We start from the raw sequence: 12,148 nt of genomic DNA, 5'->3' as shown, positions 1-12,148 counted from the left end.
GTTTTTGGTTGGGCTGTTCTTGGTGTGCACGTGTGTGTAAATTTCTCATAAAATTTAGTACCCAAAGAAGGGAATTTCTTATTCTAGACTGACTGTGGATCTTCCACTGATGGAAACATAGAATCAGAGAAAACCAGTTTAGAAGGGTCACCAAGGATCACCTGGTCCAATCTTCCTTGGCAAAAGCACGGTCTAGACAAGATGGCCTAGCACCCCATGCAGCTGAATCTTAAAAGCATGTGAGAATCCACCATTTTCCTGGGAAAGTTATGTCAATGACTAAATGCTCATGTGAAAAATTTTCCTCCTGTGTCTAACTGAAATCTCCCCAGAAACAAATTTTACTGCTTACCCTTGTCTTTGCCATGTGACTCAATGTAGAAAGGGAGTGTTCACCTCCATGAAGCTTGGCCAAAAAGAGGGAAGTGTAAAGATAGTGCTTGAAAGTGTTGCATTTGCTGTGTAAAGGAAAATTTTGAATCTGAATAATCTAAAAAGCACCAATGAAAGAAACCTGGATGTGTGTTTGGCAGATGAAGTGTACTGTTTCCACTCTTATTCTTGTTTGGTCTCATTTGACCAGCAGTAGCTACACTAGAGCATCTTGGTATTTTGGTAGTCAGGCATATTCATTGTGCATCTGTAGGAAGACAGATGAACCCACCAACACATGTACATTTCACTGCTTAACTCTACTTTTCTAATGTTATCAATTTTTTTTTAGATTAAGCTCTTAGGCTTTGATTCTGAGCTGAGTATTACTGCAGTATGAATAAATGCAGAGATTTTTTTTTAATCTTAGTTCAGTTGAAAAGTTTTTGTTTAACTGGGGCTCAGAGTATATTTATAGAGATAATTGTGCCATGTGGCTACTTCTGTAGTAAATTCAAGTGCTTTGATGACAGAGCCCTAATTTTGAAGAGATTTCAGTCTTTTTGGTTATGCATAAATTGAATTTCTGGATTGAGCATAAAGGATTAAGTATTTTCTTTTACTTTTTAAAATAAATAAACCCTGACTCTTCCTTTTCCTCCTGTTCTGGAGCTTTAATATCTTGGCAGCAGTGTTTGAAAAAGTTCTAGTTAAACCAGTTTTGGAAAATAGTTTGGCAGGCTACAGTGGAGTAAAGCCAAAGTATGTTAGAGGTAAGTTTTAAAACCTAATTGTAAGCTAAAATTACAGCTATAGTGGGAGAGAGTGATGTGCAACTCAAAAAAAAAAAAAAAAGTATTTGGCTCTTCCCTCACCTCCTTTTTTCTTTCTCCAATTAGTCTAGCTGAGCTAGACTGCTAGAAACAGTACTCAAACTTCTCATGGATCCTCCATGTCTTCTGCCTGAGCCTCAATCAGTGTAGACAGGAAATAACATAGTTAAGTAGTTCTTGGAAAAGTAGCTTTTTTTTCATATCATATATCTTTTCATATCACATCATGTCATATTATCATTAGGTAAAATTTCACGTGCCTTAAAAATTAAGTTGTGTGGAGTCTATAGCACTGCAGATAACTGACCTTTTTCTTTGCTGCATCATTTCTTACAAAATAGTTGAAGCAAAGGCTGTTTCCATTTGCCTTTATACTTTCCAGTGTTGCACAAACACAGCTACTTTCAAACGCTTTAGTTTATCTGCTGTTGACTTTAGAAGTACAATTTGTAATATGACAGGATGACTGCAGGATATTACTTGTAAAGTTGGCATAAAATGGATTGTGCATCTTTTTTTCCCACAGTGAAAATGTCTAGACTCTTCAGAACCCTTGTAAAGCTGTTATCCAGACAAATTAGTTCCGTGAATTTGAGTCACATCAACCTCAAGAATTATACAAATAAATGGGGTCGCCAAGTTATTTTACTGTTAGTAATAATACAAAACTCTCAAAACTCTGCTTAAAATCTGTAAAGCGGACAGAAATTTGCTTATAAGATACAGCCCAACCTTTTTCCTTTTTCCTTTTTCCTTTTTCCTTTTTCCTTATTTCTTCTTCTTCCTCCTTCTCCTCCTTCTCCTTCCTCCTCTTCCTTTTTTTTTTTTTAAGAAGATTTTCTGTTAATCTGAGTATTAAAAACATTTCCCATCAGATTGGTCATTCTGTTGCATATAATTTTGGCTGTCTCTGAGCATTGCTAAATTGTATTAAGCATAGATGTCATAGAATAATTTGTGGCTAACATCTGATGGCCACCCTACTTCTAGAAGTCCATGTAATGCCCAGTTATAATCTTAGGGAGATGTTCAATTCATTTTGAGGAGGTAGTAATGTCATAATCTTTATGGTCACTATCTTCTTTTTCATCTTTTATACTGTTCCAAAATTCACACCAATGCCAAAAATTAACTCCTCCTTATCCATGACTGCTCACTTGGTCTTGATTGCCCTTTTCAAATAGCCTCTGATCCAGCATGTGCTTGTTACTTGTGCTTTCTTTGTGTGCCATATTCTCAGTTTGATAAATTTTGAACAAAGAAATACTCTGAACACAACATAACATTCACTTAGAGTCCATCTCCTTGCTTTTACACAAATTCTAATGAATGTGCTGTGTTTTACTTCCAAGCAGTTAAAACTGAACATTATTTTGTTTGGTCTTTTGTCTTTTGTGGAAGGAAGGGGAGAAGAAAAGAAGCAATGTGAACAAATTGAGTTAAGCTAAGTTTAGGAAGAGCCATACTCATAGTTCTAACAATTTCCCCAGCTGAATGGTATTTTCATGCTCTGTTTATGTCTTTGAAGAGAACCTGTTAGCAGAACATAACTTTAATCATATGAAATAGCTTTCTGAGAGGTTTGGTTTTTTCAGAGTTTGTATTATAGAATTAGAAACAAGTGGAATGCAAGGATGCACAAAATTACTTCAATTCTGAAGAAGTCATGGCATGTCATCATGTCGTTTATCCCAGTGTATATTTGATGGTGATAGGCATGAAATGGCAAATTATCTGCTTTCTCAGATGTATTTGCTGCTCTTTGGTAATTTATGTCTGGATCATGACAAAGTTTCTAATGTCACACACTCATACAACTATCATCAGAGAGCAAAGTTATAAATAAAATTTTAAAAGAGCCTTTTTTTTCTGAAGGAGTAGCTGTCTTCGTTCTGTTTGATCTCTGGGCTCAGTAGCTCTACTGCCTTTTTCTCATTTTCTCATGTTTTGGCCTAATAGCTGTCACCAGTTTCATATGAATCATTGCAATCCAGTGCAGAGTCCACCAATATCTTTCAGGAGTAAACCTATTTTTTCTGCTCTGGACAATTCATCCATTTGCTGTTGGCCTGCCCTGAACACCCTTTCAGAAGTATGCCTGGTCATCACACAGTTGTCTGCTGTTTGTGGTGGGTTCTGTAATTCCCATCCGGAAAAAACAGTCTTTTAAGGCGTCTTTTAAGATAATTGATCAGTTCTAATGATTTGGAGCTTGTTTTGGTTTTTTTTTTTTTTTTCATTTCTCTTTGCAGCTGTTGGGAATTGCAGAGTAAGTGAAATGTGTCTGACTGACTGTACCCTTGTGAAGTCTTAGCTTTCCTGCTCAGGACAGTACCTAGCTAATAGTTCACATGTAAAATTAGTTGTCTTGAAAATTTCAGAAGAAATACCTGTTTATAGTGCATGGCTAGAAGAACAGCAGTTTTCTTTTTCAGACTTGTACTCTCAATTTTCAAAAATTTCTCTCTACATTATGTCAGCAAGAGACTGTAGAGTGTCATCATCCAGTTAATCTTTAGGGATAACCAGGGTGAGGTCGGATGACTGCTTATGCTACTGGAGAGTTACACACGAGGAGGTAGAACATCTACCATCATTTAGAGGTAAAGTAATTGCAGATGTTTTGTACACAACAGGCAGGCTGCTATGCCATTTTCCTTAAGTATCTGCAGTGCTGAAGCAAAGCATCAGATTTCATTGATTTTTGTCTTCTTTTTTAAAGTTTTGTGCATGCAGAGTTTGGAAATAGTGAGGAACTTAGACTTCAGGAATAAATCCCTGCCTAAATCAGAAGAAGATGACAATTAATTCCATTAATCCAGGTGAGTCACCTGGATTATCTTCAAGATTGATTTTTTTACCTTTTGTTCTAGCCAGAAATTCTGCTGTGTATATGATAGATTTCTAAAACTGTGTTTGGCTAGCACAAAAAAACATGTCCAATTTGTGCACCACTGAAACTTTGCTAGGAAGTATGTAGCTGCTCTTAATCCAGAAAATCACATGGAGCTTTTTGTCCTTCATATTCTTTTATCTAGACCCAGACTTCCTACCTCGAATTTCCAGACTTCCATCCCATTTTGTTACTTCAATTAGGCTTGTTATTTGTCTTTCAAGTATATCAGATTGATAGCATTTAACAAGGACATTTTTTTCAAAATGGTTTATTATCGCAGACCAAATAACCCAAAAGAATCATGTTGTTACTAATGGATGATGCACGGACTAGTAATTGCTGCATTTTTCTTCTTTTTCCCCCCTCTTTACAAAAAAAATGATAGATAATGTTTTAGGCAGTTCACTAACAGATGTTGATCTCTGGATGGTTTGTTTGAGAAGGCTACATAAAGTTTGAAAACTGAAGATATTTTGGTCTTTTGACTTATTTTTAGATTTCAGTGGAAAAATGCTGAAGAACAGCAGTGATTTTCCTTCTCTTATCATCAAAGTATTTCTAAATTGTTTTTCATCTAAACATTAGAATTATGTTAGGGGTTCTTTTTGAGCCAAAACAAACAATTCTTACTATATAGCTAGAAGCAATTTAAAACATTTTCAAGAATATTTTCATAGTGGAGCAATTACTGTATCATAGTATTTTCCTGCATGATGAATCATGATTAAAGTAGGCAAAAAATAATGAAAATTTGAACCTAGTATGTATGTGAAATATAGAAAAAGGTCAAAAATACATGGAAATAAAAGAAAGTAGCTGGAAGTTGTGGGAGTCTGATCACAGGGAACATTTGGTTCTTCTTAAGCCTCTTCAGCTGCTGGAAATTGAGATGCATGAGATATGCATGTGCATTGCTGGGTAAGTTTCTGGGGACAGAAATAAAGAGCAATAGTTTGACAAATGCCAAAATGGCATTTTCTGAAGGCCAATAAAGGAATGCATAGGTGAGAAAGGTCTTAGCCAAGGTATTCTTGCTGATGCATTGATTATCATTGAAACTAGCTAAGAATTATTCTTAGATTAGGCATGAAGGATTTAACATTGATTACAATAATTTTATGTAACAAAATTCATTTATTAGTATCTGTGGCTGGTGTAGAAAAATTAAAGATTCATGTTTTAATAGTGTTTCCATGAGGAATATGTACTTACTCTTCATGCCAAATTTTTTTTGCACTATGAGAACATGTATCATTTGCAGGTGGTATTAACCAGTGATCAGGTTCAATAAAAATCAGTAGGTTGCTGAAATATTCCATCTGGTACTACTAAGGGAAGTGGTGGCATTTTGAAATCAGAAGAATTTCTATGACATTTTCCATTCAATATTTTACCCCTTTGGGGTTGTATTCTAGTTGTCTATGAAACAAGGTACCTGATGTCCGAAGCTTCTTGCAAGCAGCTGCTAAAATGAGATGTCTGATCTTTCCTGCCTGTAATTTCTCAGACCATTGCATTTCAACTGGTGGCTTGTTCTCTGGGTTTGGCCCTTGAGACTGTGACTCTGTCCGGGCCTCCTTTTTCTCCTGGGGCAGGTAAGGAATGTGTTGTGGCCAGACCCTGCCTCTGCTTACACGGGTTGCTGGAACTTAATTTGTTATTGTTGCTCCAGAGCTCATGAGAAGAAAGTGAGCAAGCAGAACACTTCTACTCCAAAATTGCGATCCAGCCATAATAAAAGTATCTTTTTGCATAGTAGGAACTGGGAAATAATGTAGTTTGTGCTCATGAATACACACAAAACCACATACACACAACATATGTGGAAGGATCTCTCCTTGGTGACAGCTACTCTACTTGTTGCAGTGAAAGATAAGAAATATATGAACAGAGAATTGAAGAGCAAATATGAGAGAAGTTGGTAGCTAAATGGGCTTGTTGTTCTGTATTGCTTATGTTCAGTACACCTTAGTTAGAGGAGGATGTTTGAGGAAATGATCTGTGTGATTTTCCCTGACTTTTTCAGTCTAATGTTGGTCATGCCATTCAGGATCATTGGATATGGCAAGGGAAGAAAGTTACTGAGGGGAGGAGATGGTATAGAATGTTTATTGAGATGCTTTGTGCTTGCTGAAGATAGAATAAAAAGTTACACATTTATGGGATCTTCTGTTGCCACAACAAAATAAAATTGGAAATTTGTATTTCACCCAATCTTCATGCAGGAAAAGTAATGGCTGTCCCAATAATTTCCTCTTTGCTATGTGACACAAATTTCCCTGAAAACACTTCTGCTAGTATTTAACTGGCATCAGTCAGTACTGCAGGTACATTACTGCAGGCAACATTCATGTGGTTTGTTCCTCTGGGCTATTTGGTAATCAGTGAAGTAACTTCATAAGTGGAGTAAATGCAATTTAATGCCCAAATGACTTTTGATTTTTATAAGTAGAACTGCCGCCTGGAAAAACTGTGGAACTGCTAAACTGTTTGCTTTTTCAGTACCTCCAGATGATTTATATGGAAGATAAAGTTGCAAGTAAAGAACTATTGTGCTGGCTGGCTGGGAGTACAGAAACACACGTGAACACCTGAGTTGGATTTTCTCTCAAATGTTTGTCCTATTCTGTATGTTATTTATTATTTACAGGTTATTACTCATTGCTTTATGAACCAGTGCTTGTGCTTCTTCAATGCTCTGCTGAAATGATTCTCATGTTATTGCTGAACGTGGATTTATTCCAAGAGGTCTGGTTTCTTCAGGCAGACCTGCCAATGTTTTGGTCTTCATAGGTTACGTAAAATCTGCATGGATGTGAAAGCACGTCTTCATCACAGTTATGCAAGCGTCATGCATAGCTGTGATTTGATCAAAATACAATAGACACTTCTTTCTTAATGGAAGTTCACAGAGGGTTTTTGAGGTACCCTCAAAAGATGTTGAGGGTATGCTATGTTATGTTACATCTTGGAGCTCTGCAGCCTGTTCAGGCTCTCTGGAAAGCCTGGTTAGGGTTACTTGCTGTACCTATTGCTGTACCTATTCCGCCCTGGAAATCTGTCAGCAAGATCTCAGTGGGCAACTGTCAAGGTCAGTACTGGCTTTTGCTGTGTTTTGAAGTCTTAATCATGTTCTACTTATAAGATATTATATGCAATCAAGCTGTTTATTCACTTGCTTCAAAAATACTGAGAAATTTGAAAGTCTTTCCAAAAAATTACCCAGTTGAAGGTTGTAATGTTCTTCAAACTCTGTTCCTGAAGCATTAAATGTAGTAGTGCTATTTAAAGCCAAGAATGAAAAGGGAATGCTCTGGCATTAGTTATCTCAGTTATAAATCATGTTAGATTTGGATTTATATGATCTTGATATGTACAGTATATATTAAGAATGTCTGTCTAGAGTGTCCACATTTAATGTCAAAGGGTAGTGCTCTGTAACAGGGTTGCTCTAGTGACTTTGCAGGGACTTATTGTTCTGGAGATTTCATACTTGAAATAAGTGGTGTTTGATTTTGCAGGGTGCAGAAAGTAACTGCGAGGAATCCGGGGGTGGTTTTAACAGCAGTAACTTCAGACCACAGAATGCTGTTTAGTGCTTCTGGGATTAAGCATTGCAGATGCAGCTTATTTATATCCTGTGAACTAATCCTTTCTGTTTATGTTGTTTTCTATTGTTCTGATGTATAAACCTAAAATAAATCACAGCAGTGCATTTAGCAGACATGTTATGTCTGGTGTGTGCCATGTGTGGCAGTGGTGCTGGGCATATCACAGCTCCTTTTTCACACAGAATGGAAGCAAGCTCTGATTTAATATTTAAAGTCCAGTACAGATCCAGCGAAGAATCCTAATTTAAATACTTAGCCATTATTTCATAGTAATATTTGATTTCAAAGGAGATTTTTCAAACATCCTATGCAAGAATCCCTTAAATTAATTCTTACTGCCTTTGGCTTGAGATAAAAGAAATATGGAATATAAATATTGTGCATCTTATTCTTGGATTTCTATAAGCAAATGAAAGCAAACTTAAGTTTCAAAAACTCTTGTATTTGGCTGATAATTAAAACATGCTTCATTTTAGATGTTCCATTATGAGAAAGTTGTGACACCTTGATTAGACCCAGATTTTTCTTGGGTTTTGGTAAACTGTTTGAGATGGCATCTTTTCCATGTGCCTTAAAAACTCATATAGAAACAAATAAGATGTGTAATAGGAATTCCCTTCCTTCCCCTGCTCCATGATATTTTTGTAAGTGAGGCTATTTCTGGGATCATCTGTGATTTCTTTTAGTCTTAAATTATATATATTCAGCTTTTCTTTCTTCTCCACTCACTCTTGTTCCTTTCTTGGCCCACACAGAAAATAAGGGGAAAGGACCCTTTTCAACACATATGAAATTGAGTTACTTTAAACAGTTTTCAGTGACTCAGCACAGAATATTAATTGCACTGTTTTTTGAAACAAAAAGACCCAGTGGAGCCCATTAGTGGTGCACTGGTTAGATTGGCTGAGAGGGATGGACAACCTCAGCAGAGTAGGAGCACCTGGAGCTGGTGCTACCTAAGCCATCAAACCAGCCAGCTGAGGTTGAGAAGGGAGGAGAGAGAAATGAGGTGAATCATTAGTTCTTTGCTTAATTTCCACTCTTGCACCATGAGATTAGGCTATTTTTTGGGCTTTTCAACTCTCCTGTGGAAGCACACAGAAGTGTGCAAACAAAGCCATTTAAAAAATATAGATTCTATAGACATTCTAGAAGCCACCTCAGGAATTTATGCAAGTGAAAAGATTCTCACTATTTCTACTTAAAACCAGTGTCTAAGTCCCTTTTAGAGAATCACCAGCTTTTTTGCTAATCAGTAAAATTTTTATCAGGGAAATGTTTGGGACTTAAATTTGATCCTGCAGTCATTGTGTATCTTTCCTAATATCCCAGAAAAAAATATTCCAGGACTGTATTTGTAAATACATCTCTACTAATTTTTCAGAGTTTTATTTTTTGATTCTGTCAGGTTTTCAACAAAACACAATACAGGGAAGTGATCTGATTTAACTTTCTGAGAGGCTTTTGCTTGTGTCTTACACAAGAGGCTGTTAGTAAAAACTTGGTAACCATGGGGTGAAAGGTAAAGCTCTGTTACTGATTAAAAAGAGTAAGTAAAAAAAAGCAACCTTCATATAATTTTCCGGAAGGGAAAATGATTGTTAAGTAGGAATGGAGTTAATAGAAATTTTCTGCATGAAATTGTTTTTTATAGGAAAAAAATGCTAATTAAAGATAGTAACTGGAAAGATTTCCCTTTTTGATACAGGGAAAAAAGATAATTTTTAGCTTTTCCAGTTTAAAAATTTTTAAAGAAAAATAAAAACAAAACCAGAAAAAAACACCAACCAAATAAACAAAAACTCAAAAAAAAAAAAGAACAGCCAAAAAACCTCCAAAACCAAAAAACCAAAACCCCTCACCAATATTCCAGCAATAAAAAATCCAAGTAAACTGAGGAAAGAGATTGATTGCCTGGGATTAACAACAGTAAGTCAAAGGAAGTCCTGTATTACAGAAGGATTGGGAAATAAACTTTCAGTTGGTTAATTCAGGTAGTGAAGAAAGCGATATCTGGAACAGGGTGACCTTAAAAAGTTGTAAATGAAGCACATTCAAAATAGCTAAAAGACTGTTATCTTCATACATGATTATACAACTTTTAATAATTAATAAGCCAGAGCCTCATTATTTGGGTAAAAAAGCTTGGTGTTCTGTCTTTTTTGACATTAAGTACTACTTTTAAATGTCAGTTGAATTTACATAGGCTGGGATGATTTCTATGAAATGTGCCTAATTACCTACCTAAGTGGCCTTTAGATGTGCAATCACACATTTGGCTCAAACATGGACTGTTGTCAGAAATTGAATACTTTTTTTTTTTTTTTTAACGTTTACTTCAGTCCAATATGTTGTAATTTCAAACAGGCTTATAAAAAAGCAGAGTAAGATGTTACCCAATAGCTTACACCACAAAAAATCCACCATGCCTGAATAGTTTGTTTTCTGTTAGATCTTTGTCCTTGCTCTTATTGAAAGCCTGTTTGTAACTTCCTGCCTCTGAGGGAGAAGTGCCCTCATGCTTCAGCTGGCTGGTGGTGCCTTCTCCTGCTCCTGCCCAAGCTGCAATGTGGAGCTGCATCTGACACACCTTTCCCAGGTGTCCAGGGAGATGCAAAACAGAATAATTTCAGTTTTTGCAAGACATAGCATCATAGTTTATTTTCAATTACAGATCAAGTCTTAGGTTTGAATTTTATTTTCTTGGTTGTTCTTTGTATATATTACAAACTTTTTAATCTAAATTTTCTATCTATATTTATCCTGTATTCAAGGCTGAAAAAGTATGTGTGGATTTTTTTAATAGAAAGCATGGCTTTAAATAGTTACTTTCCTTCTCAAAAAATCTGATTTTAGACTTAGGGACAGCACTGTGAGACAGCACTAAAAAAAATTTCCTTTAGACCCCTGGGAATATTTGGAATTCACCAAAAGGCAGCTAGTAGCTGTTTGGGACATGCTTAATATTAGGTTAAATTACTCATTCCTGGATTAAAAAGCCTAACTGGAATTTGTGATAATGTAGCCCTTCTTCCTGCTACATATTAAATGTTGCAGGATTTCAGGTTTATTCTTACTGCTTGGATTAGTCTAGTAGTATGTGTTTATTTTTTATAAATTTATCTTACAGAAGTTCAGGATTTGATGTATCTTCCTAAGTACAAATTGAAAAAAAGAATTATTAAAGAAAAGTTGAGGGACTTGGTAAGTGATAATTTTATTTTAATCTGTACAATATTTTGTAGGAACTAGTTTTAGTAATCTGCTTAAACCATGAGAAGCAATCTAAAATATATTTTTATTTTAATAAAATGGAAATCCTTTTAAAAGTGTTCAATTGTAATTTATTCTCTTGAGAAATGATCTTGTCATAACATTATAGAGATGGCCTACACTACTGTTAAGCTTTATAAAGATTCTTTCTCTCTTGAATGTTTATTATTATCGTATGTAGATTAGCACACAGATTGCACTGGGTTTTTACTCTCAGAACCACAAGTCACAACCACTAAAATGTCATTACTTTATCTTGAAAAGATTCTTGCTGGCTACTCGATGAATCCTCTTATGAATACCAGTACATCTTCTCATAACCCATCATAGCTGCACAAAGTGTACAGAACATGTGTTTATTTTTCATTGTGCAGGACAAAAGTTGAGTTTGTTACAGTTGGTTGCAAAGTGGAGAGATTGCCATGGTTCACTAAGGCCTGGGCCTGCAAGCACTTTTGTTCATGTTTAACTTTGGTGAGTTATATGGGCAAGCACATGGATATGCGTGTGCACAGTTAGCACTTTCAGTTATGTAAAACTCCTCAGCCCGTAGCTGTGCATGTGAGACAAGTCAGAACCAACAACAGAGCAGCTTTTAATCACTTTGTCACTTGGGCATCTGAGAACTCTGTTTCAGTTTGTGCAAGTTCCTAAATTATTTGTTTGGGGTTTTTTGTAAAATTAAAATCCTCTGTGCTTGAATTTCTGCATAACTGTATACAAATATGTTCATACTCTAAGGAAAAGCCTTAAAAGGAGCCTTTCATAGGAAAATAAAATAATTTTGTCCTTCAGTTCATTCCCTCTAATGTGGCCAACTGTTTCCTGGCAAGAAGAGAATTCCTGATCAACTTTTTAATGCAAAGAATGTGCTACAAAAGTCCTTGGGGTATGTAAATCAGAGACCTCTTAGATGAGGCTTTTTAGATTAATCCAAGTGATGTAGTTTCTAAGGAGCAGAAAAGTCTCTAAAGTCAGAACTTAATGTTGTTGGTCCAAACACAGCTGGATTTGTAACTGGAAGGAAACTGGGAGGCACAAAGTGGATCTACCACAGCTCTTTCCTGGAGAGAAACAACAATCTCCTCTGACAGAGAAGCTGGGTATGCTGTACAGGAAGCTGCCACCAGACAGCACTCTGTCTGCTCAGGCTTGTCCGAAGA

The 12,148-nt window shown here is 36.0% G+C and overlaps 1 protein-coding gene across 9 annotated transcripts in view; it reads left to right on the top strand.

The window, feature by feature from the left end:
• Positions 1–12,148, top strand: part of SLC7A2 (solute carrier family 7 member 2) — a 52,853-nt gene that overhangs the window by 13,044 nt on the left and 27,661 nt on the right. For 2 of the 9 annotated variants that reach the window (XM_064418032.1, XM_064418033.1), the window contains exons 4-6: positions 3,928–4,027; positions 6,604–7,192; positions 10,843–10,916. The exons of 6 other annotated variants lie outside the window; for them this stretch is intronic. The gene's annotated coding sequence lies outside the window, so the exon portion shown is untranslated. Of the gene's footprint in view, positions 1–3,712; positions 3,809–3,927; positions 4,028–6,603; positions 7,193–10,842; positions 10,917–12,148 lie in introns of those variants that run through there. One more of the 9 variants, XM_064418036.1, reaches the window with a different exon arrangement.

This window comes from Passer domesticus, chromosome 4 (genome assembly GCF_036417665.1).
Source record: "Passer domesticus isolate bPasDom1 chromosome 4, bPasDom1.hap1, whole genome shotgun sequence".
Classification (NCBI taxonomy): domain Eukaryota; kingdom Metazoa; phylum Chordata; class Aves; order Passeriformes; family Passeridae; genus Passer; species Passer domesticus.
This window is presented reverse-complemented; position numbering and strand designations above follow the sequence as displayed.